The sequence below is a fragment of the Lissotriton helveticus genome, chromosome 3_1, assembly GCF_964261635.1.
Source record: "Lissotriton helveticus chromosome 3_1, aLisHel1.1, whole genome shotgun sequence".
Lineage (NCBI taxonomy): Eukaryota > Metazoa > Chordata > Amphibia > Caudata > Salamandridae > Lissotriton > Lissotriton helveticus.
The window spans coordinates 1,223,737,767-1,223,761,973 of record NC_136061.1 but is presented as its reverse complement, the minus strand read 5'-3'; positions in this window follow the sequence as shown (position 1 = coordinate 1,223,761,973).

Sequence of the window (24,207 nt, the reverse complement as noted above, 5' to 3'; positions counted from 1 at the left end):
GTAGGGGTGCCAGCATTGGTGCTTGGCAGCCTATTATGCGCCAGTGCAGAGGAAAGCACATGGGTGCGTTATATTATTGTGAATTTGACGTATACCTGCACTTTCCTAATGATGCAGCTCTGCACAGCAAGATAGCTTGCGGCTCCATGTTGTGTCATTAACTTGTGAATATACCCCTAGGTCTGGCATTCCAATAAAACGATAATGCCTCCTTGATGCTGGTGCTATCTCAGAGAAATGTTTTAATTGCTTCAAACTTTGTATACATTTTTTCTGTGCTACCCTGTACAGAACACATACAATGTGTGGGGTGTATTAGAATTCATCAAAGCTTAGGATTTTGTACTGAAAGAGTATGCCCCTAGTACAACTCCTGTGCTCGACAACACACACACACACACACATACTTGGACTATTGTGCAAAGGCTGTGCCTTGACGACCATTTTATGCACCAACACAGGAGCAGCAGCAATCAGTTTTTAAGTTGAGCAATTGAACCTCTTGTATATACTTGCTAGTGGTCAATCCTTACTTTGTCCCTTCTTTTTTTGGTCCTTCGTTTCCTCCCACGGAGCAGGGACTAAGTATTGTGTTGTTATGCTTTGCTTGCTTGGGGGGCATTTTTTTTCCCACAGCTTGTGGGGAATTGCAGTTTGCTATATTTCGGATTCTGAGCATCTGTTCAGCACTGCCTGAGTGCCCTGGGCTCAGCACGGTGCTATTTTCTCTGTAGAGATCCTCCGACCTGCCTTTTGTTGTTTTTCCTGCTCCAGGCAAAGTGAACACAACCTAGTGCCCCCGGGACACAAGCAGGGGCCTTTTAGAATGCTTTCCGGTTAGAGTGCACTAAGTAGCCCCCCCCCCCAGGGACAAAACGGGCATACACTTCGGTGACTTCTACTGATTACAACAACAGCGTGCTGCTATTGACTTCTGCTGCTGTCTACACAGCTCAGATATAATTATGTCACATAACTTTTTTTTGCATGTGTTCGTTGCAACTTCCAGGATAAATGGGATGAATCAGCCGGGCTGTTTCCACATAGAGCAATTTTAGTGAGAGTGCCGCGCTGCCCTGGTTCATTGGTTCACAAGAAAGCCTGGGCAGGGTATATTGCAGTTTCTTGATTGAGCAGACAGGGCAGAAGATGTGGACTTGCAATAGAAACACATGTAATTTTCTTTTTCTTTTTTTGAGTCTTGCTGCAGCGTGTGTGTTCTTGTTCAAACAGGCTGCTACTACAAATGATAGTTAAGGACAGTAAACTGTGTTTTATTTATGTTTATCCCATTTTAATATTTATTTAACTGACATTTTATTATTTGTTATACGATACGATTTCAGTTTGAATTACACTGCAGCTTTTGCACTTTTTTTCTGCTCATAAATCTTTCTTTTCTGCACCCAAGGTTGGCAACTGAAACTTATACTGGCCTGCTTCTGAGACTGGCATCTGAGACTTCCCCACGTCGTAGACTGGGACTATGATACTCCTAAGGCTGTCACTGGACACGACCATCACCTGCACCTATGAATAGGTTTCACCTTAAGGCATGGCATGGTAAGCATCTTATGCTATGTAAAGTTGGTCGAGGTGATATTTTAAACCAATTCCCTTGTGTGTTCTTTTTCCCTAATTTTCATTACAGGCTTGTACATTCAGGCAGTACATTGGTTGTCCTGATGATGATCCTTAATTTTAACAGGATCGAAACGCCGTCGACAAATGATGTAGTCTAAACACCAGCTCTCCACTGTGTGACATAATTAAGGTTTGCCTACATGAGTATAGCTAGGTTGAATTAATTTATTTTTCTCTAGCGGCTCCGAAATTGTAAAATTGCCTGAAAAACCTCCCACCTTGTGTATATTGTTTGTCTAGCCTTGTTGTCTGTTGTGGATACAGGACTGTGTCCCAATTTATATGTGTTCCTTTGAAAATTTGTCTATTTCTTTCATCATTAAATCATAGGGTCCGGCTGGACATCTTCCTCATTATAGCGCAGATTGTGGCCTATAATTATTTTATGTCTGTATACTGAATTGCTAAGGACCGCTGTTTACTTATACAACCGATACCCCTGGTCCTTACATACCTAGTGGGTCCCCTTGTTTTTCTAAATAGTCACATAATACTTGCATGCTTCTTGGAATGCCAGATGCCTGATCTTGAGTCTGACACTTGCTACTGGTAATGCCACCTGTCTGCTCTCACAACTGACAACTGATACTAGCTTTCTACTAAGAGTGGCACACAAGACCAGTGGCGGCTTCTCCTCTAAGGTGAAGGAGCATCGCCCCTCTGTTTTTTGCAGTGTAAAAAAAGGAAAAATGAAGTGATAATAACTTGAAGTTATTATCATTTTATTTGTTCCTGCTGGGGCGTCTTCTAGGGGTGGGACAGATTTGCCCAGCTCTAAGAGCAAGGGGGGAGAGTGGCGGACTGACCAAACAGTCATGTGCACTTCACATGTTCTCCACCCAGGCTGCATTACAGCCTGGGTGGAAAACATACCCAGGCTCGCATTCCCCATCTGAGTGCCGAACCATGGTGCTCACAACGCTGAATTGCAGTGTTGTGATTGGCTATGGGGAACCTGGGAGCCTAGGTACTTCCTTCTTCTTGTTTGCACAGAAGGAGCCAGGAAAAGGATGGACGAGAGACAGTGGCCGGCCAGCCAGACAGCAACTAAGGAAACTTTTTTTTTACCCCTCCCTCCTTCTCCCCTCTCTGCCCCACTGCTGCTTTCCGGGAGCAGCCACATCTGCACAAGACAGGATTTCTTTTGAGACTGGCTCCTGAAATTGGTCTGCTCCAGAGGATGGCACCTGAGATTGGCCAGCTCCCAAGGCTAGCACCGGGCTGCTCCTTACGGTGGCACCCGAGATGCTTCCGAGGCTGGCACCGGGCTGCTTCTGAGAGTAGCATCTGAGATTGTCCTGCTCCAGAGGTTGGCACTGGCCTGCTCCTGAGACTGGCACCTGAGATTGGCCTGCTACTGCGGCTGGCATGTCACTGCTCTTGAGTCTTGCACCCAAGGCTCCTCCTAAGGGTGGCACAGGGCTTTCTGGCAAAGTCAAGATTGGCACAGTTGGCAGCTTCCAGTCATATTAGCTTCAGTGCCTCTTAAGGGGTGCTCCAGCACTTTCTTTTGAGGTGGTAATGGTGCCTGATGTAGGATTTTAGCAGGAAGTGCTCATTGATAACATTTTGAGCACCTTCGTTGAAGGTGCAAGAAAGCAGCGGTTTTGGAAGACCAATATGGCATTGTATGGACATTGCTCTGAGGACAGGGGAGGAGTGGGGGACTGTTGAGGGAGACTGTTGAAATTGCTCCAGCACTTTCTTTTGAGGTGGCTACGGTGCCTGATGCAGGATTTTAGCGGCAGTGCTCACTGATAACATTTTGAGCACCTTCTTTGAAGGTGCAAGCAAACGGCGGTTTTGGAAGACCAATATGGCATTGTATGGACATTGCTCTGAGGAAAGGGGGAGGAGTGGGTGACTATTGAGGGTGTGCACAGCCTGCCCTCTTAAAGGTAAGTGCTCAGCATGCAAAGTAAAGTCTGCATTTTTGTTTATAAACGTGGCTGTTGGTGGCAATGGTAGAATTGTTACTGCCATTGCTAGAGGACTCTAGAGGGCTCTAGACGGCAAACTCGTCTCATGGTAGATATTGGTTTATCGGTGCCAGCATCAGAGGGTGTGCCTGCTGCTCACTACCCAAGGAAGCTGTCTCTTCAAAAGGTAGTCGGCATTAACCAGAAGCCCATTTATGCCCCTCAGCTTGGCAGACTCTGTCCCGGGGGAACAGAGTGCACCCCATGCCCCCTTGGTGTGGTGCCAGCATGTTGGCATTTCTGAATACATTGCGTGTCTCTTGCAGGATCACAGTGCAGCTCGCTGTCCCCACTCACCATAAGATGGCAAGTGTGAGTCATGTGCACACTGTGCTCTTGGCATGGCTCGGATGGCATCATACCTTGGTGTCCTGCAGTAAAACCCAAACCCAGCAACCTGGGTTCACATGATCTAGCCAGGCTGGGTGTGTTACTGTGCTAGGTGACAACAATTCTAACAGATTACACCTTTACTAACTGCAATCACCAAGAAGGGTGCCCCCATGCCAATAGAGTGGACCCCTCAGTGCCTTACACTCACTACTGTGCACTCTACCACCAAGATGCAGGGGAAACTTCTTTTACTCACGTCTTACTTTTAATCTAGGAAACTCATTTTTTAGGTCGAGCCTTGGCAGCACATGCGCTGCTGGGAGGCCTGCAGTACTGGAGTATGGCTTTTGAAGCCCCGCCCATTGTTTGCTCCATGTTGTGGTTTCAGTTTAATGTTGGCCACACTCCTTTCTTTAGACACTGCTTGTCTAAAGAAAGGGGCGCAGCCTCCATGAATGTGAAAGCGCCGCGTAGGCACTAGTAAAAAAACGAAATATTTGCAATGCAATAGGGCTTGCATTTCCAAGAAATTAAGCGATTGCATTGCCAATAGCTCAAACTCTGGTAAATGCGAGACCTATTGCATTGCAAATGCTTGTTTAAATAATTTTTATATTTGACATTAAGACCACTCAACACACCTCCTCCAGGCCTTTCCCTTTTTGTTCGAAGTGCTCAGTATAATTCCAATCAATTACCAATACATACCATGGACTATATTGATACACTGGCAGCATGGTTACATTTGTGGCCTTGCTAATCCGAGTGTTACTACCTCCTTCAAACAGTGAGACTTATTTGCACAAATCTTCCTGTCCTTCCCTCATACATGCCTCCATTGATGGTTTAGGCAACCGTCCTCAGCTGCCTGGACTATTGCAATTCTCTGTTTTTGGGTTCCCCAATTTCCTGGATGTAGTGGGTTCAAAATGCTGCTGCTATGCTTGGGCCCTACTTCCTTTGCATTCCTCTGCAATTCTTGTCTTAAACCTGTGCATTCGCTGTCTGTAGCGCAGGGGGCTACTTTGAAGCCTACTTTGAAGGGAAACCTTCCTGTACAAAAATAATCACAAGAGGCTTTTTCCTTTTTCTATGTGTGTTGCAGAATGTAGCACACATAGAAAAAGGGACAACGAGGAGAAATTCTCCTTGTGCCTCGCTTACGTCTCGAGAGGCGTAAGCTTTTGGTGCTGCATCAGATTTACGATTTCTTGTAAATCTGGGGCAGTGTCAAAAGGCCATGGATGTTGCTGGGAACGCCCCCAGCAACACTCATTGCACACCTCTTTAACGCAGAACACGGTGTTAAATGGATTGATGTTTATCAGGCAGCATTAAGCAAAAAAAAGTGGCTTAGTGCTGCCTGATAAATATCACACAGGCTTCTGTGACACCAAGATGTTGTCATCATAATCCAAGTCACACTCTGAGGTCATCAGAAGTTTATTTACTTCCAGTTCAAAGGGTTCAGCCACAGCTGCTTGTGCTTTCCTGGGGATTGTGGCCAAAACGTTGAATTCCTTGCCGAGAAGTTTGCGTGCTATTAAACTACGGTTGTCATTTATGAAAGCATTAAAAACGGGACTTCTGTTCTCACTAATTTAATTTGCAGACTGTTAGTTGGAGAATGATATATTCTTTTGAGTCTCTTGCCTTCTGGAGTACATTTCTCGGCACCAGTACACATTTAGAGGTCAGAGCCTTTGGACTGCAGCCTGCTCATAAGCTTTTCGCCTCTGATTCTGTGCCTTTGACAGTCTGGCTGACTGCTTCATGTCTCTCTCCTCGGCTTTGTATTGAATCATTCACCAGGGGTTTGTGTGAAACTGAGAGAGCGCAAACTGACCTAAATGTATGAGTGCATCACACTTACCTGTAGTAAGCATAAATCATGAGGAGAAATGCCATGAGTGCTAATAGTATCTGAAATTATATTCTGAATGTATAGCTAATGTAGAGATTTAAGTAGAAGTGGAACTAATACAGAAATGTGTGACACTATATGATTTTATTAGATGTGATTATTCCTGAATTCATGTCGTGTAGCTGCTAAAATGTAAGATGGCATGTGGTAAAACGCAGAATGTGGTAGGCCTCAGGGCCAAAGCTAGAAAGTGTTTCTTTTCACGACATAGATTGAAATAATGTTTTTGGCCATTGCATTAATGGGCCATGATTTATAGATGTGTTTACTGAATAATAGAATAAGAGTATTAACATGCTTTAATTAATGAAGAAGTTGAATGCTATAATCATTATGAGAAATGCTGTGGGCCTGAATTATTTTAAACATTGATTTATACGTACATGTCTGGGCTGAGAAATGTTGCAAGCCTTTTTGGAAGTCTATGAGAGTTGGGTTCTTGGCTGCAGATATCTGTCTGCAAAGGAAAAGGGGGGATCCAATTATAAATGAATGAATAGAGGTCTGTTCAGTAGACGGCCCAGACATGGAGGAGGGTTCTGGAATGTTTAAGGGGTATCAGCGGGCCGGAGAAGAGTCTGAGAAGCAAGGTCAACTCCAACGTACGAGGCCCAATACAAAGCAGCATGGAAAAAGCCAGAAGCTACACCACGTGAGAGGCGTCTCACGAGGGGCGTCTCAAATGTTGTTGACTGTTTTGTATTAGGGACAGCACCCCTGGGTGGAGTTAGAGCAGATACCTGAGGACCCTTTAGAGAGCGGATGGGTAGGCAGAGAGGGGTCATGACTGGAGAACTATAGGGTTTCACCAAGAGACTTAGAGTGAGTGACTTCCCTTGGGGGTCATTCACTGCTGACACCTTCGTTAGGTTGGGATTTGGTTAAGTAGGGATACCATCTAGAGCAGGGTAGGGACAGCCTAACCTGTGCGTTTTCCTCCAATTTAAATGAAGGAGAGATATGCGTCAATGCTGATAGCTTTATTATTCTTAGAACTTGTGTTAGTGATTTCCGTTGCTCGTCTGAGGGCTTTCAGAGAGCACATGTATGTAGTTGGACCTGTGTATCTCGTGAATCTCATTCTGAGATGCCTGTATTTGCAGCTTATCATATCTTTACAATAAACTTTTGAAAGCTAGAAGTTGTTTGTGATCTTTGGGAGCAGAGTCCTTTATTGGGTGAACTAGCTTGCAGAGAGGTGCACTTTCTTCCTCAAAGACAGGCAATAAAGGTTCAGTCGACCAGATCGAGGTTTGGATCAATAGTGATAAGGTATCGATCAAAATCTCGCCCTTCCAGTTGGTAGCAGAGGATGGTTGCCTTCTTGAGGACGGTGACCTAGGCCAGGTTAGCTTACCCCAAGGCCCCTAGAAATCGATGATCGGAAGAACAGCCCGCCGAAGAAGATCCGGATGACGTGAGACAGGAAAAGCAGCAGTATCGGTCGAGAGTGAGTATAAAGGGTCATGCGTGTTAGATTGCGGTGTTTTTGTATTGTATCTATGTTGAAATGTCTGGCGGAGTTGAATGTCTGTAGAGTGACTGTGGAACAGGTTGTGAGCGCGCGCAACCGGTGGAAATCTTAAGTTCAAGGAGAGCTTAAGTGGTTCGGGTGTATCGGACACCCAGAGTAATTGTCAAATAGTGTGAAGGGGGTCATGAGGTACCATTGATCACCCGAAAGACCGAGATAGGGGGAACGTAAGAGTGAGTGCGTGAGTAACGGACGCTGGTCGGAGGTTACTGTGTGTGTAAGCAACCTATCAGAGAGACGATAGACATTTCGTCAGTTGTGTTGACAATTACATATAGACTGTGGACGTACAGTCGAGGGAAGTGACCGCTTGGTCGGAAGTAGTCATTTTTCGGTGTATGAATGGGACGCATGCATGACCGGGAGACGAGTTGAGAAAGGAGGGGTGCTGCTGCGAAGCGGAGAAAAGTGACGTCAGGTAGTGTCGCGCAGTGATTGGCTGACCGAAGAAAGACCGCGCCGTGATAGGCCAGCTAGAAAAGACGTCAGAAAGTGTCGCGACGTGATTGGCCGACCGGAGAAAGACCGCGCTGCGATAGGCCAAGCTAGCAAAGCCGCGACAGGATTGGTGGATTGTCATCAGGAAGTAAACAGAGTAGCGAGGCTGGATATTGTGCGCATAATTATGAAGTGTTTTAAATGGCTGAGAGCGGTGTTTAAAAAAGAGAAACGGGGATCGTATGAGGGGGAAGAAGCCCCGCCGGAGGGTACGCCAGCTCGTTACATGGCAGTGAATGTTGGGCTGCATACGATCCTTTGGATATCAGAGTGGAGTAAGATTACGGAAGGAAATGAGGAACTGACGTTCCCGAAGTACGGGACGTTCAGATTAGAGGTGTTACATCGATTAAAATCAGTCATGACCTCAATGAGACCCTTGCCTAGACCGACCCAGTTTGAAGCTCTTGAAGCATGGATTAGGGCAGCGCATGAAAAGAATATGAACAGACGACAAGAAAGGGTGAAACGATCGGTAAGGGCAGTGCAGGATGCCAGGTGGGATGCGGATGCTAAAAGATGGAGAGTGCATAACATGGAAGTAAATAAACTGTACCCAGTGTTAGAGGTGCCCGTAAATAAAAGCCCCCTAGAAGAAGATGATGAGAGCGAAACAGAGGACAGCCTGATAAACAGATTATTGACAGACAGGCCACCCCCGTATAATAGAGCAGGGGGAGAGGTCGAGCATACTGAAGGAGAAAAGGGGGGCAATGCAGGAGAGCATAGACCGCTTCCCAGTTCAGAGTGGGATCCTGAGGCAAAGAAAGAGCTGTCCCAGCCTAGTCAGGTGCAACAGGTAGTCGGGAGGTTTGTGGTACAAAGAGCGCCGGAAACGGAGTGCGCCACATCCTACAGATTACCAGATGCACTACAGGTACCTGTTACCATAGGTCCTATAATATCGATATATGACCAAGAAAGAGCAAGAGGGGAAGAACGGGTACGGAAGGACAGAGAAAGAGCAGAGAAGGCAAGGAGGAACGATACGATCAATTCCCCAAGTCAGATGCCGATACCGAGAGAGTGGAGCACCCCGATGCACACAGCAGGGGACCCAGGAGGGGATCCTGGGGGCCCTAGATGGCCAGTGGATCTGAGGGGATCTGGACGAAAATCCTTTCAAGAGCTAAACGAGTACATGAAGAAGTGGGATGAGGCAGTGGAGGCTCACAAGAGCATCATAGCTGCAGAAGCTGAAAGGGAAAGTCAGGACAGCAGAGCTCGGACTCACTGCGGGGCTGGGGAGAGCAGCCCGGAGTGGGACTGTAGAGAGAGGGATAGTAGGGGAGTCACCCATTGGGCCCGGAGTGGGAATAGAACAGATCTGGAAAACGGGGGCCCCGGGAGTGGAGGGGTGGTGTGCCCAATACTCAGTGAAGGGGAGAGGAGAGCGCAAGAGTACAGAAACAGCTTTAAGTGTCCACACTGTGTGCCCGGCAATAGAGAACAGAATGGGAGTTGTGAGAGGTCGCACCATAGTCCCTGTGATGACGGAAATGAGCGCAGCCCAGGGAATATGGGGAACCAGGAAGGATCGTATCGGATACTGAGCGATACTAGGCAAAGGGAGAGTAGCGACCAGAGGGAAAATAACAGAGAGGCGTACGGTGAAAGGAGAGAAGCAGAAGAGAGTGGGCAGAGTAAGAGTGGGGGTAACAGGCCCGTGTTCCATCACCTTCCGAGATCGGATGGCCGAGCATGGGACCTGGAGAGATGGGAGCAAGGGAGAGTACTCATTAACTCTCCCGAGCCCAAACGTAGAGCTCGAAGTTGGGATGGTAGGGAGACCAGTGAGCCCCCTTCGAAAGACATATTGCGAGCTGAGATAAAAGCTAAGAGACTCGATGTCGCCAGCTTAAGGTCAGACCTGGATGACATGATAGATGGTACCCTGCCTTTAGAAAGAATGGAAATGTATGAGCAGGATGAAATACTGTATATGGCAAAGGATATCACTCGAAAGGCGAGAGCAATCCATGAGAAGTTAGTCGAACTAGCAGGCAAATATATGGTGGATCTGTCAAGAACCAAAGCATTACAGGGTAACCACAGGCTACATTACACAGATCGAGACCTAGATGAGAGGAGAACGATTGGGCTGAAAACGCATATAAGGGAACTGATCACTGGAATAAGGACATGGAGGGCACTAGATAAGTGGGAAGAAAGGTGGTCCAAGAAAGGGACCGGTAGGAGAAGCACGCTTGGGACGACACCAGGAAGGCTGCAGGGAATAGAAGCATACCCTTTGCGTGAAGTCGCCAATGGGAACTATGTGCATGTCCCTTGGAGTAGGGGAGATTTAGCTGCTTTTACCACCTCCTTCCCCAAATTGCGGGAAAACCCGGTGGAGTGGTACAAGCAAGTTGAGAGATTTGTAAAAATCTCAAAGGTCCTATGGATAGATCTGAACACGCTGTTCGACATTGTAGTACCAGGAGATCTGTGGACAGCATGCAAGGTTAGCGCTGAGTGGCCCACAACGGAGCCAGAGAGAGATGCTAAGACTAATGGGCCGTCCGAGATTGTGATGGCAAAATTCGAGAGAGTGATGAATTGGCTGAAAGAGAAAGTGCCAATGCAAGACATAGATTGGGTCAGAATAGACCGAACCAGACAGGAACCCAAAGAGACCGTCCACGAATATTACGAGAGATTACTGAAGGCGTTTAAACAGTATAGCGGCCTGGATGTAATGGATCCAAAAGACATAGGGCAATTCGTGTCCAAGTTCGTCCTGGGACTGAGACCGGATATTAGTTTAATGATTCAGCAACACTCGATTTGTTGGCAAAGTAAACCCCTAGACGAAATACTGAGGTATGCCAGGTACTGCTGTGATGAGATAGACTCCAAGGCTAAGAAACTAAAAGAAAAGTTGATGGTGGTACAGATGCAGGCAGCAGGAAAGGGGGGACAGCAGCAACAGCAGCAAGGAACAGGTACAGGAGGAAAGAAGCAGTACAGTCAGAACAAGGGCAATGAGGAGAGTTCCACCTTTAGACCCAGATTAGACATAGCTGCCTTGAAGAAAACGACAAGGTGCCACCAGTGTAACGAGGTGGGGCATTGGAAACGCGAGTGTCCCTACAATGTAGAGATAGGAGAACAAGAGGAAGAGGAGGAAGAGGTCCAGAGAGCGCCTACGAAAGGGGTGACGCCATACCAAGGAAAGGTGCTCAAAGGGGGGGGGGCTCCTCCCCGAGCCCAGTTCCCGCAACCTCCTCGAGTAGGGACCATGGGTAAGACCTATAGACAGATGCCCCTGTTTGTAGAAGGAGAAGAGTGCTATTATGTGGACCCATTAACCGGACAGAGAGTGGAAAGAGAAGACTGCACCCTCGGGGCAGCCTTGGAAGTGGATCAGAGGGGACCCTATGTTGAAGCAGAAGTAGCAGGGTGCCCCACGACATTTCTGGTGGACACAGGAGCCACTAGGTCCACGATCAGATCAGCTGCAGTTCCAGACCTGCCCATGTCTGGAGAGACCGTACAAGTGGTAGGGGTCGCAAACAGGAGAATAACCAGCCAATTGACAGAACCGGTACAGGTGAAAATAGGGAAGTACAGCGATGAGCACCAGTTTGTGGTTTGCGATTCAAGTCCTGTGTGTCTGCTAGGAAGAGACCTGTTGTGTAAATTGAATTGTACTATATACTGTACACCTCAGGGAGTGGAGGTATTGACCAATGATGATGATGCAGACTTCAAAGTTGCAAACTCAAGAATATGCGTGGAGCTGTACCCTACTTTAACAGTAGATGAGCTCCCCTGGGACTTGAGAGAGACAGTGGCACCAGAAGTATGGGATTTCACTGGGGAAGAGATAGGATTGGTCAAAGGGGTGGACCCAGTGAAAATTGTAGTGAAACCGCATGCTGAGTTCCCAAGAACACCCCAATATAAATTGACTACAGAAACGATTGCAGGCATAAAGCCCGTGATCGAGTCCATGATTAAACAGGGAATACTGAAAGAAATCGTGGGTAGTCCATGCAACTCCCCGATTATGGGTCTGCAGAAACCAAATGGGAAATTTCGGATAGTACAGGACCTTCGAAAGATTAATAACATAGTCGTTTCATGTTGTCCAGTGGTACCGAATCCATCAGTGATACTGTTTCAGATTCCATTCCAAGCTGAGTGGTTCACTGTGATTGATCTTTGTCAGGCTTTCTTTTCGATCCCTCTGGACGAAGAAAGCCATTTTCTTTTCGCATTTAAGCTGGAAAATCGCGTCCTAACATGGTGTCGTATCCCTCAGGGGTATACAGAGAGCCCATCGATCTTTAACCAGCTTTTGAAGAAAAATCTTGAAAGTCTAGTGCTGCCCCAGAAGTCAGTTCTGGTCCAGTACATAGACGACCTCCTTGTGGCGTCAGAAACAGAAGAAGCTTGCAGGGAGGACTCCATTGCTTTGTTAAATCACCTAGCTGCCAATGGGCACAAGGTGTCCCCGGGAAAGTTGCAGTACTGTCTGACAGAGGTGCAGTACTTGGGACACAGAATAGAAAAAGGCAAACGAAAGGTGTCACCAGACAGGATAGAGGCGATCATGAAAATGAATGCGCCTAAGACACAGAGAGAGGTCAGGATGTTCCTAGGGATGGTGGGTTATTGCCGACAGTGGATCGCGAACTTTTCACTGAAAGCAAAGCCCTTGCAAAAACTGACGCACAAGGAGGTGAGCGATCCGGTACCATGGGACAAAGACTGTTTGATGGCATTTCTACAGCTGCGAGAGGACCTGTGTCGTGCTCCGGCATTGGGAATGCCTGATTACAATAAACCATTTTTTCTTTACTGTTGTGAGAGAGAAGGTTGCGCGTTGTCTGTGTTAGTCCAAATCCATGGGAATGCCCGTAGACCAGTTGCTTATTTCTCGGCTACTTTAGACCCAGTAGCCGCAGCGTTGCCCGGATGTCTCAAATCCGTTGCTGCAACGGGTGTCAGCATTGAGAGATGTGAAAATATCGTCATGGGGCACCCATTAGAGGTGTGCGTGCCCCATTCTGTTGAACTGTTGATGACCAGGACCAAAACACAGCATCTGACCAACAGCAGGCTCACGCGCTATGAGCAAGTTATTCTTGCTGCAGAGAATGTGACCCTCAAGAGATGCTCTGTTTTGAACCCTGCCACCTTGATGCCACTCCCAAATGATATCGAGGATGATGATGAATGTACAGACCATGACTGCCTCGATGTGACTGAACTATGCACCAAACCCAGACCCGACATCGTAGATGAGCCACTGACTGACCCAGATGAAATTTTCTTTGTCGATGGCTCATGTGTAAGAGACGAAGTTGGGCAGTTGAGAGCAGCTTATGCTGTTTGTACAATTACTGGAGTTGTGGAAGCTGGGTGCCTGGAAGGAGTACACTCCGCTCAGGTAGCCGAGATTATTGCCTTGACACGTGCTTGCTTGGCAAGTAATCAAATTCGAGTCACCATATACACCGACAGCCAATATGGTTATGGGGTGGTTCATGATTACGGGCAGTTATGGTCTCAAAGAGGGTTCATGACCTCTTCAGGCTCTCCCATTCGCAATGGAGAGTTTGTGCGCCTGTTGTTAGAGGCGTTGCAATGCCCAGCAGGTATCGCAGTTGTAAAGTGCACCGCACATACCAGAAATGAGGACTTCGTTTCGAAAGGCAATAGATATGCTGATGAAGTTGCGCGGTATTGCGCAGAACAAGGGTACTCTTTCACAGAGGTGGAAGTGGGTGGAATAAATGTAAGAACTGAATTAGCCATGATATTGGAAACTGTTGATACTTGGGATGAACTGTCAAACATGCAAGAAAATGCTCCTGATTTTGAAAAAGAAACATGGGAAAAGGCAGGATGTGTAATGGGTGAGTCCCATTTTTGGGTCTCAGCAGACGGCAGAGCAGTGTTGCCCAATGAGATGGTGAGTCCAATGGCCAGACTCATACATGGTCCCGTACACTTAGGGAGGGATGCTATGCTGAGAGTGTTTAGACAGACTTGGTACAATCCTAAGTTTCGAATAGCAGCAGAAGCAGTGTGTCAGCGTTGTGTGACCTGTCAGCAGTTGAATGTAGGGAAAAGAACACCAGTTGCACTGAGTCACATAGGAAGGTCTGGAGGTCCATTCAATCGAATGCAGATAGATTTCATTGAAATGCCGAGGTGCAACCGCCTCCGCTATGTCCTGGTGGTTGTTTGTGTGTTCTCCAGATGGGTTGAGGCATACCCTACACGTAGGTGCGACACCCTCACAGTGGCCAAGTTACTGCTTAGGGAACTCATTCCGCGCTTCGGGGTGCCGGCCTCTTTGGAATCAGATAGGGGAACGCATTTCAATAGCGAGCTTGTGAAGATGATTTGTGCAGCTCTAAATATCGATCAGAAGTTGCATTGTAGTTACCGACCAGAAGCCTCAGGAATTGTGGAGCAGATCAATGGCACGATCAAAGCCCGAATTGCCAAAGTGTGCTCCTCAACGACCCTGAGTTGGCCTGACGCCCTGCCATTGGTTCTCATGAGCCTTCGTAGTACCCCAGACAGAAGAACGGGGTTGTCACCCCATGAGGTGTTAATGGGGAGAGCAATGAGGCTGCCATCTGTCCCAACTACTGCACTGTTAAATATCACAGATGATATGATCCTGGACTATTGTAAGGGGCTGTCTGACGCCATTCGTTCTGTGTCCCTTCAGGTGCAGGCTGCCGAGGTTCCATCGTGCCAGGGCCCGTGCCATGACCTGTATCCTGGGGACTGGGTCCTGGTGAAAAAACATGTGAGAAGAAGCTGCTTGGATGTTCGTTGGCGTGGGCCCTTCCAGATCATCTTGATTGCGAATACGGCTGTGAAGGTGGGAGGCCTGCCCAATTGGATCCACGCGTCACATACGCGAAGGGTTCCAGCACCTCGGGAAGAAACAGCTCCTCTCTCGGATAGACGTCCAGCAGAGGACCGAGAAGCCATAGAGGGGGCTAGCCAAGCTGAAGAGGTGCCAGCGGAAGCAGGGAACGAGTCTGACCAAGCTGAGGACGGTCAGTACAACAGCGAAACAGACGACGCTACAGAAGGAGAAAGTAGCTGGGAGTACGAGTCAGACACTGACAAGTCTGACAGAGAGCGAGAACAGACAAGAAGGAGAAGGAGTAGAAGGGCACGTGGAGAAGCTAATTGGCCGCAAAGAAGGAGTTCTAGCCTGAGGTCAACTCCAGAGGTAACCCTTCCTCCGATATCAGAAGACTCAGACCCGGAAGAAGGTGCTCAGGGCGCTGAAGCACCGGACCGAAGAAGGTCAAGAAGAGTGCGTGTGCCTAACAGAAGATACTCCACTCCTGAGTGGACATATCTGGCGACAAATGTCTGTGAAACAGGAGACAGGGAGGATTCGAGCGGTGGTGGTGTCCAGTTCTGAGCCCATCGTCACCGTGGAAATACGACTGTTGGTACCCGGAGTCGAACAAGAAGGGTCACTAACATTCATGCTCCCCAGACCTCCCCGCCTCAGCAAGTTAAAACACATGTTTCTTTCAGAATTGCAATTCCCCGACTTTGGTACAACGATAACAGCACATGAAGAGCACAATCTTCGTTTGGAAATACTGAACTTTGCTATCGAAGCTGCAGGCACAGGCTTGATAGTAGACTGTTAAAGGACTTTGTAAATAAAGTGAACAGAAAAAAGAAGATTACCTAGCGCCCAGGAAGCAGAGAATTTTAGGGAACTTCCCTTGAGTTGATGGAGAAGGGCTAGGGTTGTCTTTATTGAACTGTTAAAGGACTTTTGCGAAAAAGGTTGTCAGCTTCCAGTTGTGTGGATTCTAAAGACAAAAAGGAAAAAAAGAGACTGTAAAGGAACGAGAGGAAAAGAACTTTTTGCTAAGATAAGAGAGAGCCATATTGTCTGACGAAATGGAGGCCGGCACCCAGAACCGCAGAGCTAAATGTATAATAGGTACACTAATAGTAGGAGTGATAATATTAATAGCTTTAGTGGTAACAATTTCTTATGTAAAGGGACATGAGGAAGAGGCGAAGGTAACTGATGTGAAATCTGTAGAAACGCTTACACCCACTGTTGCTGGTGAGAAAAGGGAAAACATTCAAGAGAAAGCGTTATTAGCTGCAGAAGCCCGCAGGTTACACGTAGATGAGTCCCAAGGAGACTTTAGGTCAAATGCTTATGCTAAACTCTTATATGAATACGTGGATGCCATGGAGGTTAAGGACTGTTATGTCTGCATGCAGTTGCCGGCGTCTGTAGATGAAGGCATTAGATACCATCACCTCCCGCTGACATATGGCATTACATGTAGCTTATTGCTTAGTATATTTTATGAGAGAGATAGTTTTGAATACTATTTCTCCAACTATGATTCAGTGTTGCCAGAAGTCCCAAATTATAAGCAGATGAACAAATGGGACTACTGGAAGAGTGAAGACAGATTGGCCAAATTCTTCATTCCTTGGATTACCTTAGATACTTCACATGCCCGTAGAAATAACCTGACATGCAAGGTGTCAGAAGTCGAGAAGAAGTTCATAGGGCAGGTGGATGATCGTTACAGGAGACAAAAGATTTTGAAAAAATCAGGACAATGGAAAACAGATTGGACCGAGGAAGAGAAGGCACACAAGAGAAAGGGTAGTAGTGGTCCAATAGCTTTAGATAAGACGCAGAGAGGAAAGCTATGTCTTCACCGAGCCAAAACGTATTATGAAAATGTATACGTGGGAGAAGTCGACTGTGAACATGCTTTCAATATAGAGTACTATACTAAGGATTTCCTGAAGGGAATGCAAGTGATTCCAAATGTGTATTTTGTATGTGGAAGAAATGCTTACGTGCGACTACCTGACAACTGGTATGGATCATGTTACCTAGCAATTGTCTTCCCCAAAATATATCATGCACAAGACTTAGTGATCATCGAGGGCAAGACATCATCAAGGGGAAAGAGAGATGTAGGAGATGCAGAAATGGTTGGAGATGTCTTTGGAGCTATGTTCCCTCTTTTGGGAGTAATCCTTAATGATGTTAAAATTAGACGACTGGCAACAGTTGTCGACAGGTTGTCTGCCAGCACTGCTCAGTCCTTAATGCTGGTAGAGGGAGAGATGCAATCGATAAGGGCTATGGTTCTTCAGAACCGTCTTGCGTTAGATGTCCTACTAGCAAAAGAGGGCGGAGTCTGTAAGGCTTTGAAGGTCCAGGAATGTTGTACTTACATTCCAGACAATTCAAAGCCCCTTGGGAAAGTTATTAGGAACATAACTAATATTCACAAGGAGATCGAAGACTTGAGTAGAGAAAATGTCTGGGAAAAGGTGGGCCACGGAATGAGTGAAGTTGGAGGGTGGATTTCCACCATAGGCAAAAGCTTTGTGTGGTATATACTAAAACCTATCATCATAATATTGATCTGTGGGATTATATTGTGGGGATTGGTGAGGGTGTTCAAATGGTACAGAGCAAGAAGGTCAGAAAGGGCCCAAAGAGAACAGCTGCAGAGATTGGCTGCCATACAAGATAATCAGTACAGGAGTCTGAGGGCTCTGGAAGCGCAGAGACAAATTATGCCAGCAATAACTGCAGTTTAAATGTTAGTGATGACCCCGAGAGGTCATCAAAGGGGGGAACTGAGAGAGCGCAAACTGACCTAAATGTATGAGTGCATCACACTTACCTGTAGTAAGCATAAATCATGAGGAGAAATGCCATGAGTGCTAATAGTATCTGAAATTATATTCTGAATGTATAGCTAATGTAGAGATTTAAGTAGAAGTGGAACTAATACAGAAATGTGTGACACTATATGATTTTATTAGATGTGATTATTCCTGAATTCATGTCGTGTAGCTGCTAAAATGTAAGATGGCATGTGGTAAAACGCAGAATGTGGTAGGCCTCAGGGCCAAAGCTAGAAAGTGTTTCTTTTCACGACATAGATTGAAATAATGTTTTTGGCCATTGCATTAATGGGCCATGATTTATAGATGTGTTTACTGAATAATAGAATAAGAGTATTAACATGCTTTAATTAATGAAGAAGTTGAATGCTATAATCATTATGAGAAATGCTGTGGGCCTGAATTATTTTAAACATTGATTTATACGTACATGTCTGGGCTGAGAAATGTTGCAAGCCTTTTTGGAAGTCTATGAGAGTTGGGTTCTTGGCTGCAGATATCTGTCTGCAAAGGAAAAGGGGGGATCCAATTATAAATGAATGAATAGAGGTCTGTTCAGTAGACGGCCCAGACATGGAGGAGGGTTCTGGAATGTTTAAGGGGTATCAGCGGGCCGGAGAAGAGTCTGAGAAGCAAGGTCAACTCCAACGTACGAGGCCCAATACAAAGCAGCATGGAAAAAGCCAGAAGCTACACCACGTGAGAGGCGTCTCACGAGGGGCGTCTCAAATGTTGTTGACTGTTTTGTATTAGGGACAGCACCCCTGGGTGGAGTTAGAGCAGATACCTGAGGACCCTTTAGAGAGCGGATGGGTAGGCAGAGAGGGGTCATGACTGGAGAACTATAGGGTTTCACCAAGAGACTTAGAGTGAGTGACTTCCCTTGGGGGTCATTCACTGCTGACACCTTCGTTAGGTTGGGATTTGGTTAAGTAGGGATACCATCTAGAGCAGGGTAGGGACAGCCTAACCTGTGCGTTTTCCTCCAATTTAAATGAAGGAGAGATATGCGTCAATGCTGATAGCTTTATTATTCTTAGAACTTGTGTTAGTGATTTCCGTTGCTCGTCTGAGGGCTTTCAGAGAGCACATGTATGTAGTTGGACCTGTGTATCTCGTGAATCTCATTCTGAGATGCCTGTATTTGCAGCTTATCATATCTTTACAATAAACTTTTGAAAGCTAGAAGTTGTTTGTGATCTTTGGGAGCAGAGTCCTTTATTGGGTGAACTAGCTTGCAGAGAGGTGCACTTTCTTCCTCAAAGACAGGCAATAAAGGTTCAGTCGACCAGATCGAGGTTTGGATCAATAGTGATAAGGTATCGATCAAAATCTCGCCCTTCCAAAACCGTCTATTATATTGATTGGACCGCAGTTACCTCAAGGTACAGAAGGATTGGATGCACTTAGTGTTACTTCTAATTCTGCCTCATATTTATTTTATTACGTTTTTGGGTGATAATTTGTGAAAATATGAAAACTACTTTTGATTTACATGCCAGCAGAGGAGAGGTGGTGGCATAATGGCTACAGCTGTCGACCATAGAGCTGGGGAACTATGTTAAAATCTTGGCATCAGCCACATCCTGTGATTTGGGGCACATCACTTATAACCTTCTAGCTGCCTCTTCTTTCTCCTTCTTTGATTCTATATTTGTTTTCTTCTTTCTTGCAGTCTCTTCTTTCAGCCTCTCTTTCTTGCTGTCTTATTTCCAATATGTTTCTTTGTTTCCATCCATCATATTGTCTCTCATTTCTTTATTTTCTCCTTTCTCATTTTCTTTTTCAGTCTCTCCTGTCGTAACTCTTTTCTTTGTTTTCTCCTTCTTCTCAGCCACATAATTCAACACCATAAAATACTACTGCATTCCATGTCACATAATACCTCTACAAACCATGCCAAATAATTCCACACAACACCATACAAATCAATGTCACACAATTCTGTACTACACAACATAATTGCACTGCACATAATACCTCTACGCACTGCATAATTACTCTACACATAATGACACTCTTTTCAATACAACATAAATGCACTCGATGCCACAAACCATCAATACACATAAATGCATCACACACTGTGACACATAATTCAAATAAGAGACATTTTACTAAATGCCTCACAATTCCATACCACACAGTTCAACTCCACACATTTCAAATACGCACTACATAATCCCACACTAAACCACATATTTTAAATACACAACACAATTCCACAACACACCACAAATCCCCAAAACACATAACATATTTTCACATCATGCCACAAAATGTAACAACACACCACATAAAAAAAACTCCACGACATACCACTACACAACACACAATACCGTTCCACATAATTACACATAATTAACTCCATAACACACATTCGCACAGTACATAATTTGAATACACTTAATACAATTTAATTAACATCCACACAATTCCACAACAAACAATTCCAATACAGCACTTCTACCAACACTTGCATCTCTCCTCACACACCCACTACCCCTATCATCTCTCTCTCTCACACTCCTACTACACACTCTCATCTCGCAATACCACTGCCCTCACTCATCTCTCCCTCACACTACCTTTCTCCTCTCTATACTGTCAATTTGCACATGCTACTTTCCTGAACCTCCTCACGGTGTGCACCAGTTCACTTCTCGCCTCCCCCACCAGGTGTCCCTTCCACTTGTCCCTCTCTCTCTCTCTCTCTCTCTCGTACTCTCTCTCACCCATCTCTCATCCTCTCTCACGCACTATTCCCACCCCTCTCATGTGGTTAACTTCAGGTCTTCAAGCACAGTTTCCATCCTGTCACTTTTCAAAGTTTCCATCCCTCGAACACACGCTCTATTCTTCTTCTTAGGGTGACTTCTGCATTTACAAAACCTTCCACTTTATACGTCTGTGGCCTGCTCTCCCCTTCTTTCTCTCTTTCTCACACACATTTCTCCTTCTCTGTCCCAAATCAATAACCACTTCCTACTCAAACTACCTATTTTCTCGTTCTTCCTTTCTATTTATTCTCTTCAGCTCTCACCACTATCTATTCATCATGCCACACAGGGCTTTAAGTGGGACGAAAAAAACTGGGGGGTCTCTCAAAGGGGCGTGGCCAGTGTAATTAGGGGCGTGGCTTTAAAACACTCACACTAAAAATCTGTGTTTAGCATAGTGTGCCGCCTGACTTGTTTTTTGCTGTTTCGGTCATGGCATCCAGATATGTGATACAAGTAGTAACATCATGCCTACAACAAGTAAGAACTATTGGCTTTGTCAATGGTTATTAGTTCCAGAAGATAAATAAGCTGCAACTATGGCTTGTATATAATATTGACAAAGCATCCAATTAAAGCCCTGGTGACCCTACCACAATGCTCTTGCGTTTCAGAAAGAGAAGGGAAATCCAGAAAGAAATTGACTCTTTGAAGGATTTCCCTTCCTCCACAACGCTCACCTGGCATGACACCATGCCGTAACTTCTCTGCTAATGAGAAGTGAGCAGTGTGGGCAGCGCACATCGATGTGCAGGCTGTCTCGAAACGGGTCTCTATCGGGCTTTGGTATGCATCCTGATCCTGGCACTTTTTTCTGGACTGCAGTGACAGCAAACTGCTGTCACTGCAATCTGGGAAAAAAACAGACCGCCTGTGTCAGGGCTCAAAACAGAGCCCGATAGAGACCCGTTTCGAGGCCCCCTGAAAAAAACTGCCGGTGCTCAGACCCCTTTAGACCCGGCCCACTTAAAGCCCTGATGCCACATAAGTCCTCCACACAAATACACTACCCACCACACAATTCTCCACCACACAATTTTACAACAATTCCAATACAACCCACATAATTCCACTCCACCCACATACATCCGCTACACTCCAAAGCAAAACCCACAGGTAAAAAACATTATCATTTACAACACCAATAGCTCTGGCTCTGCAAATTGTTGTGAATAAATACTCCTCTGCTCTTCTTACTTCTGCAGGGGGCAGTGCAGGAATAGTCTTTGCTGAGGTATGTTGCGCTAAAAACGAATACATCTGCCCCTGAGTGTGGGATTCAGCCTGGGGCGTTATCCCCAGGGTTACAACTCCAACCAACCTGAAATAGAGGTGTAATTCCATTTGTTGAGACAAAACACGTTACTGGGTGCGCTGAAATAACCCTTAGAGGAATTCTTTAAGAATTAAACTACTGGTCAAAGTAGGAAAATAAAACAGACCACCTGGCCTAACAATGATAAATGAGACTGGAGATGGAAATGCCAAGATAGGGTTTCAGAGGGACAAGGATTGGGTGGGCGGTGGTGGAGGGTGCGTTCAATATCACATTCAGAATCAAGAGAAAGGAGATGACCATCGGGCAGACAGGTGGTTCAAGGGGCAAGCTGGAATCGTTTAAGTGCAATAATAAGCCTGTGTCGGATATCACCGACTCATAGCCACGAAGGATAGGATTTGTGAAGTGAATAGGAGGCTTCAGTCCGAGTGCCACCAGCAACAAGATTCATTCATCTTAAATGCCAATGCGCCCGTCTGTTTGTTATTCCCTGCTGGAGGGAAATGGAACCTGAAAGTGGCTCTTGTTCTCCGTGAACACATGGAAACAGACTACTTTACTTTGAACTCCCCTAGAGTTCTTGAAAGGACATTAAAAAAAAAAAAAACAACAGCAAAAGATAGCAGCTTTTAAGTGGTATATTGTCCGCACAAGAAATTGATGAACGGAGCAAAGTGGCACACCAGGGGCCTCATTTATGAGGCTGTGCGTCACTTTTACGCCGCCGGTGCGTCACTGTTTGTGACGCACCAGTTGCATAAAACATGCGCCTAGTTGCGCCATATTTACAAAGTGACGCATCTAGGTAGATGCGTTACTATGTAAACCCCTGCGCCACATTATACCTGCGCCAGGTAAAATGTATGCAAGGGGGCGTTTTGGCGCAAGAAAGGGTCATGGAAGTGACGCAGTGAAATGCGCCATTTCTTGGCCGCTAATGCGTCAAAATCTTACGCCTGCTTCATGGCAGGCGTAAGACTGATGCAGGCACTAAGAACATGGGACTTGCCCATGTGAAAGTACACATTGCTGGAGTTACGTCACTTTTGTGACACACTCCAGCAATGCGTCACGTTTGCGCCTAAGATACGTCAGAAATACTGACGTACCTGTAACTCCTTGCGACATGATGTGTCATATTATAAATATGACTCATCAATCATGACTCAAGGAGTGCGCACTGAGAAGTGACGCATCGCTGCTTTCACGCAGCGATGCGTCATTTCTCATAAATGAGGCCCCATGTATTCAAACACGTTTGTCCCACTGCCTTGAACTTTTATTTCCCTTATCTTTTCCCCTCCCTCGCCACTTTTCTGCATTATAAAATAATATATATATTTTTACGTCTGGTAACTTTACCAGGCAAAATATGAGCCCTTTCTCAGGAAGCTTTGGAAGATTATACTTGTTGTTCGTTTTTTTGTTTGTTTTTACCCCATGTTTTTCATTTTATTTATGCCGTTCGAATGCCTGAGCTGTATGTAGGTAGTTGACTATGGTGACATGAATTGAAACTCTGCCAGAGAGTACTATCGGTAACAAATGTGTTTTCGGGAAAATGGCGCCCGGTTCTAAGACTGCAGAGCTTGCATGAGCCTGTTGTTTTCTAATATGATAATATTTTCAATGTGCTGTATGTGATGCAATAGGGGCGGACTAGCAAACGGGTCTATCTCCGTTAAAAAACGGTTCATACACGGCGTTTTGCATCTACGCGGTGTTCTGAGGTAAAGGAATGTTTGACAGGGCAATCCCCACAGAACGGTAAGGCGGTTGGATGAGGGATGCATATATCGTTTTTTCGGCCTCTCACATGGGCGGCGCCGATACCGCTGAAGAGTCATCGGAGGGAGATTCTATTGAGACTAAGAAGCCATACAATTTTTTTACTCTCTTGTAGATTGTGTTCTTAGGGAGACCCTCCTGGCAGACACCAGTTCGAGTTTGTGAATTACATAAACTCGGTAAGTTTGATCTACGAGTGTGTCATCCGCCTGAGTTGAGGCTTTAGGCTAATCGCCTTTTAATATAGAGTGGTGTATACGTGGGGTGTTTGTGGGTTCACGGGGGTTCATGGAGCGGCCATGGCAGCGGGCAGTGTGTTGCCCGTTTTATCAAATCACTATATAAACATCACAATTGGTGAAGAGATGATTGTAGTTATTTTCCCGAGGGGATGAAGTTAAGCACCCGGGTTTTAACATAACAGATACAGTCTTAATACTGGACTGATTTGAGCATGTTTTAACATACCTAGAGTAACACCTTACTCAGAGAAGCAGGAATCTATAGGGGCGAGTTGAGTGAATGGTGGGAAGAATGTGTTTTTCTACCAATACTCTTCGCTCCTTTCCAGTGAATGTTTTCCCGCATTACGGGGCCTAATCTCCACTGATCGATTAGAAGATTTGGATGAGTATGGATCTGGAAGACCTACTCTATTCTGAAGGCCTTGTGACCGAATTACGGCAGGGCGGACGGCGACTCAGATTGCGACAGTCCTGACGAAGACCGGGGTGACCTCTTTAGGCACAATTCAAGCGGTCGAA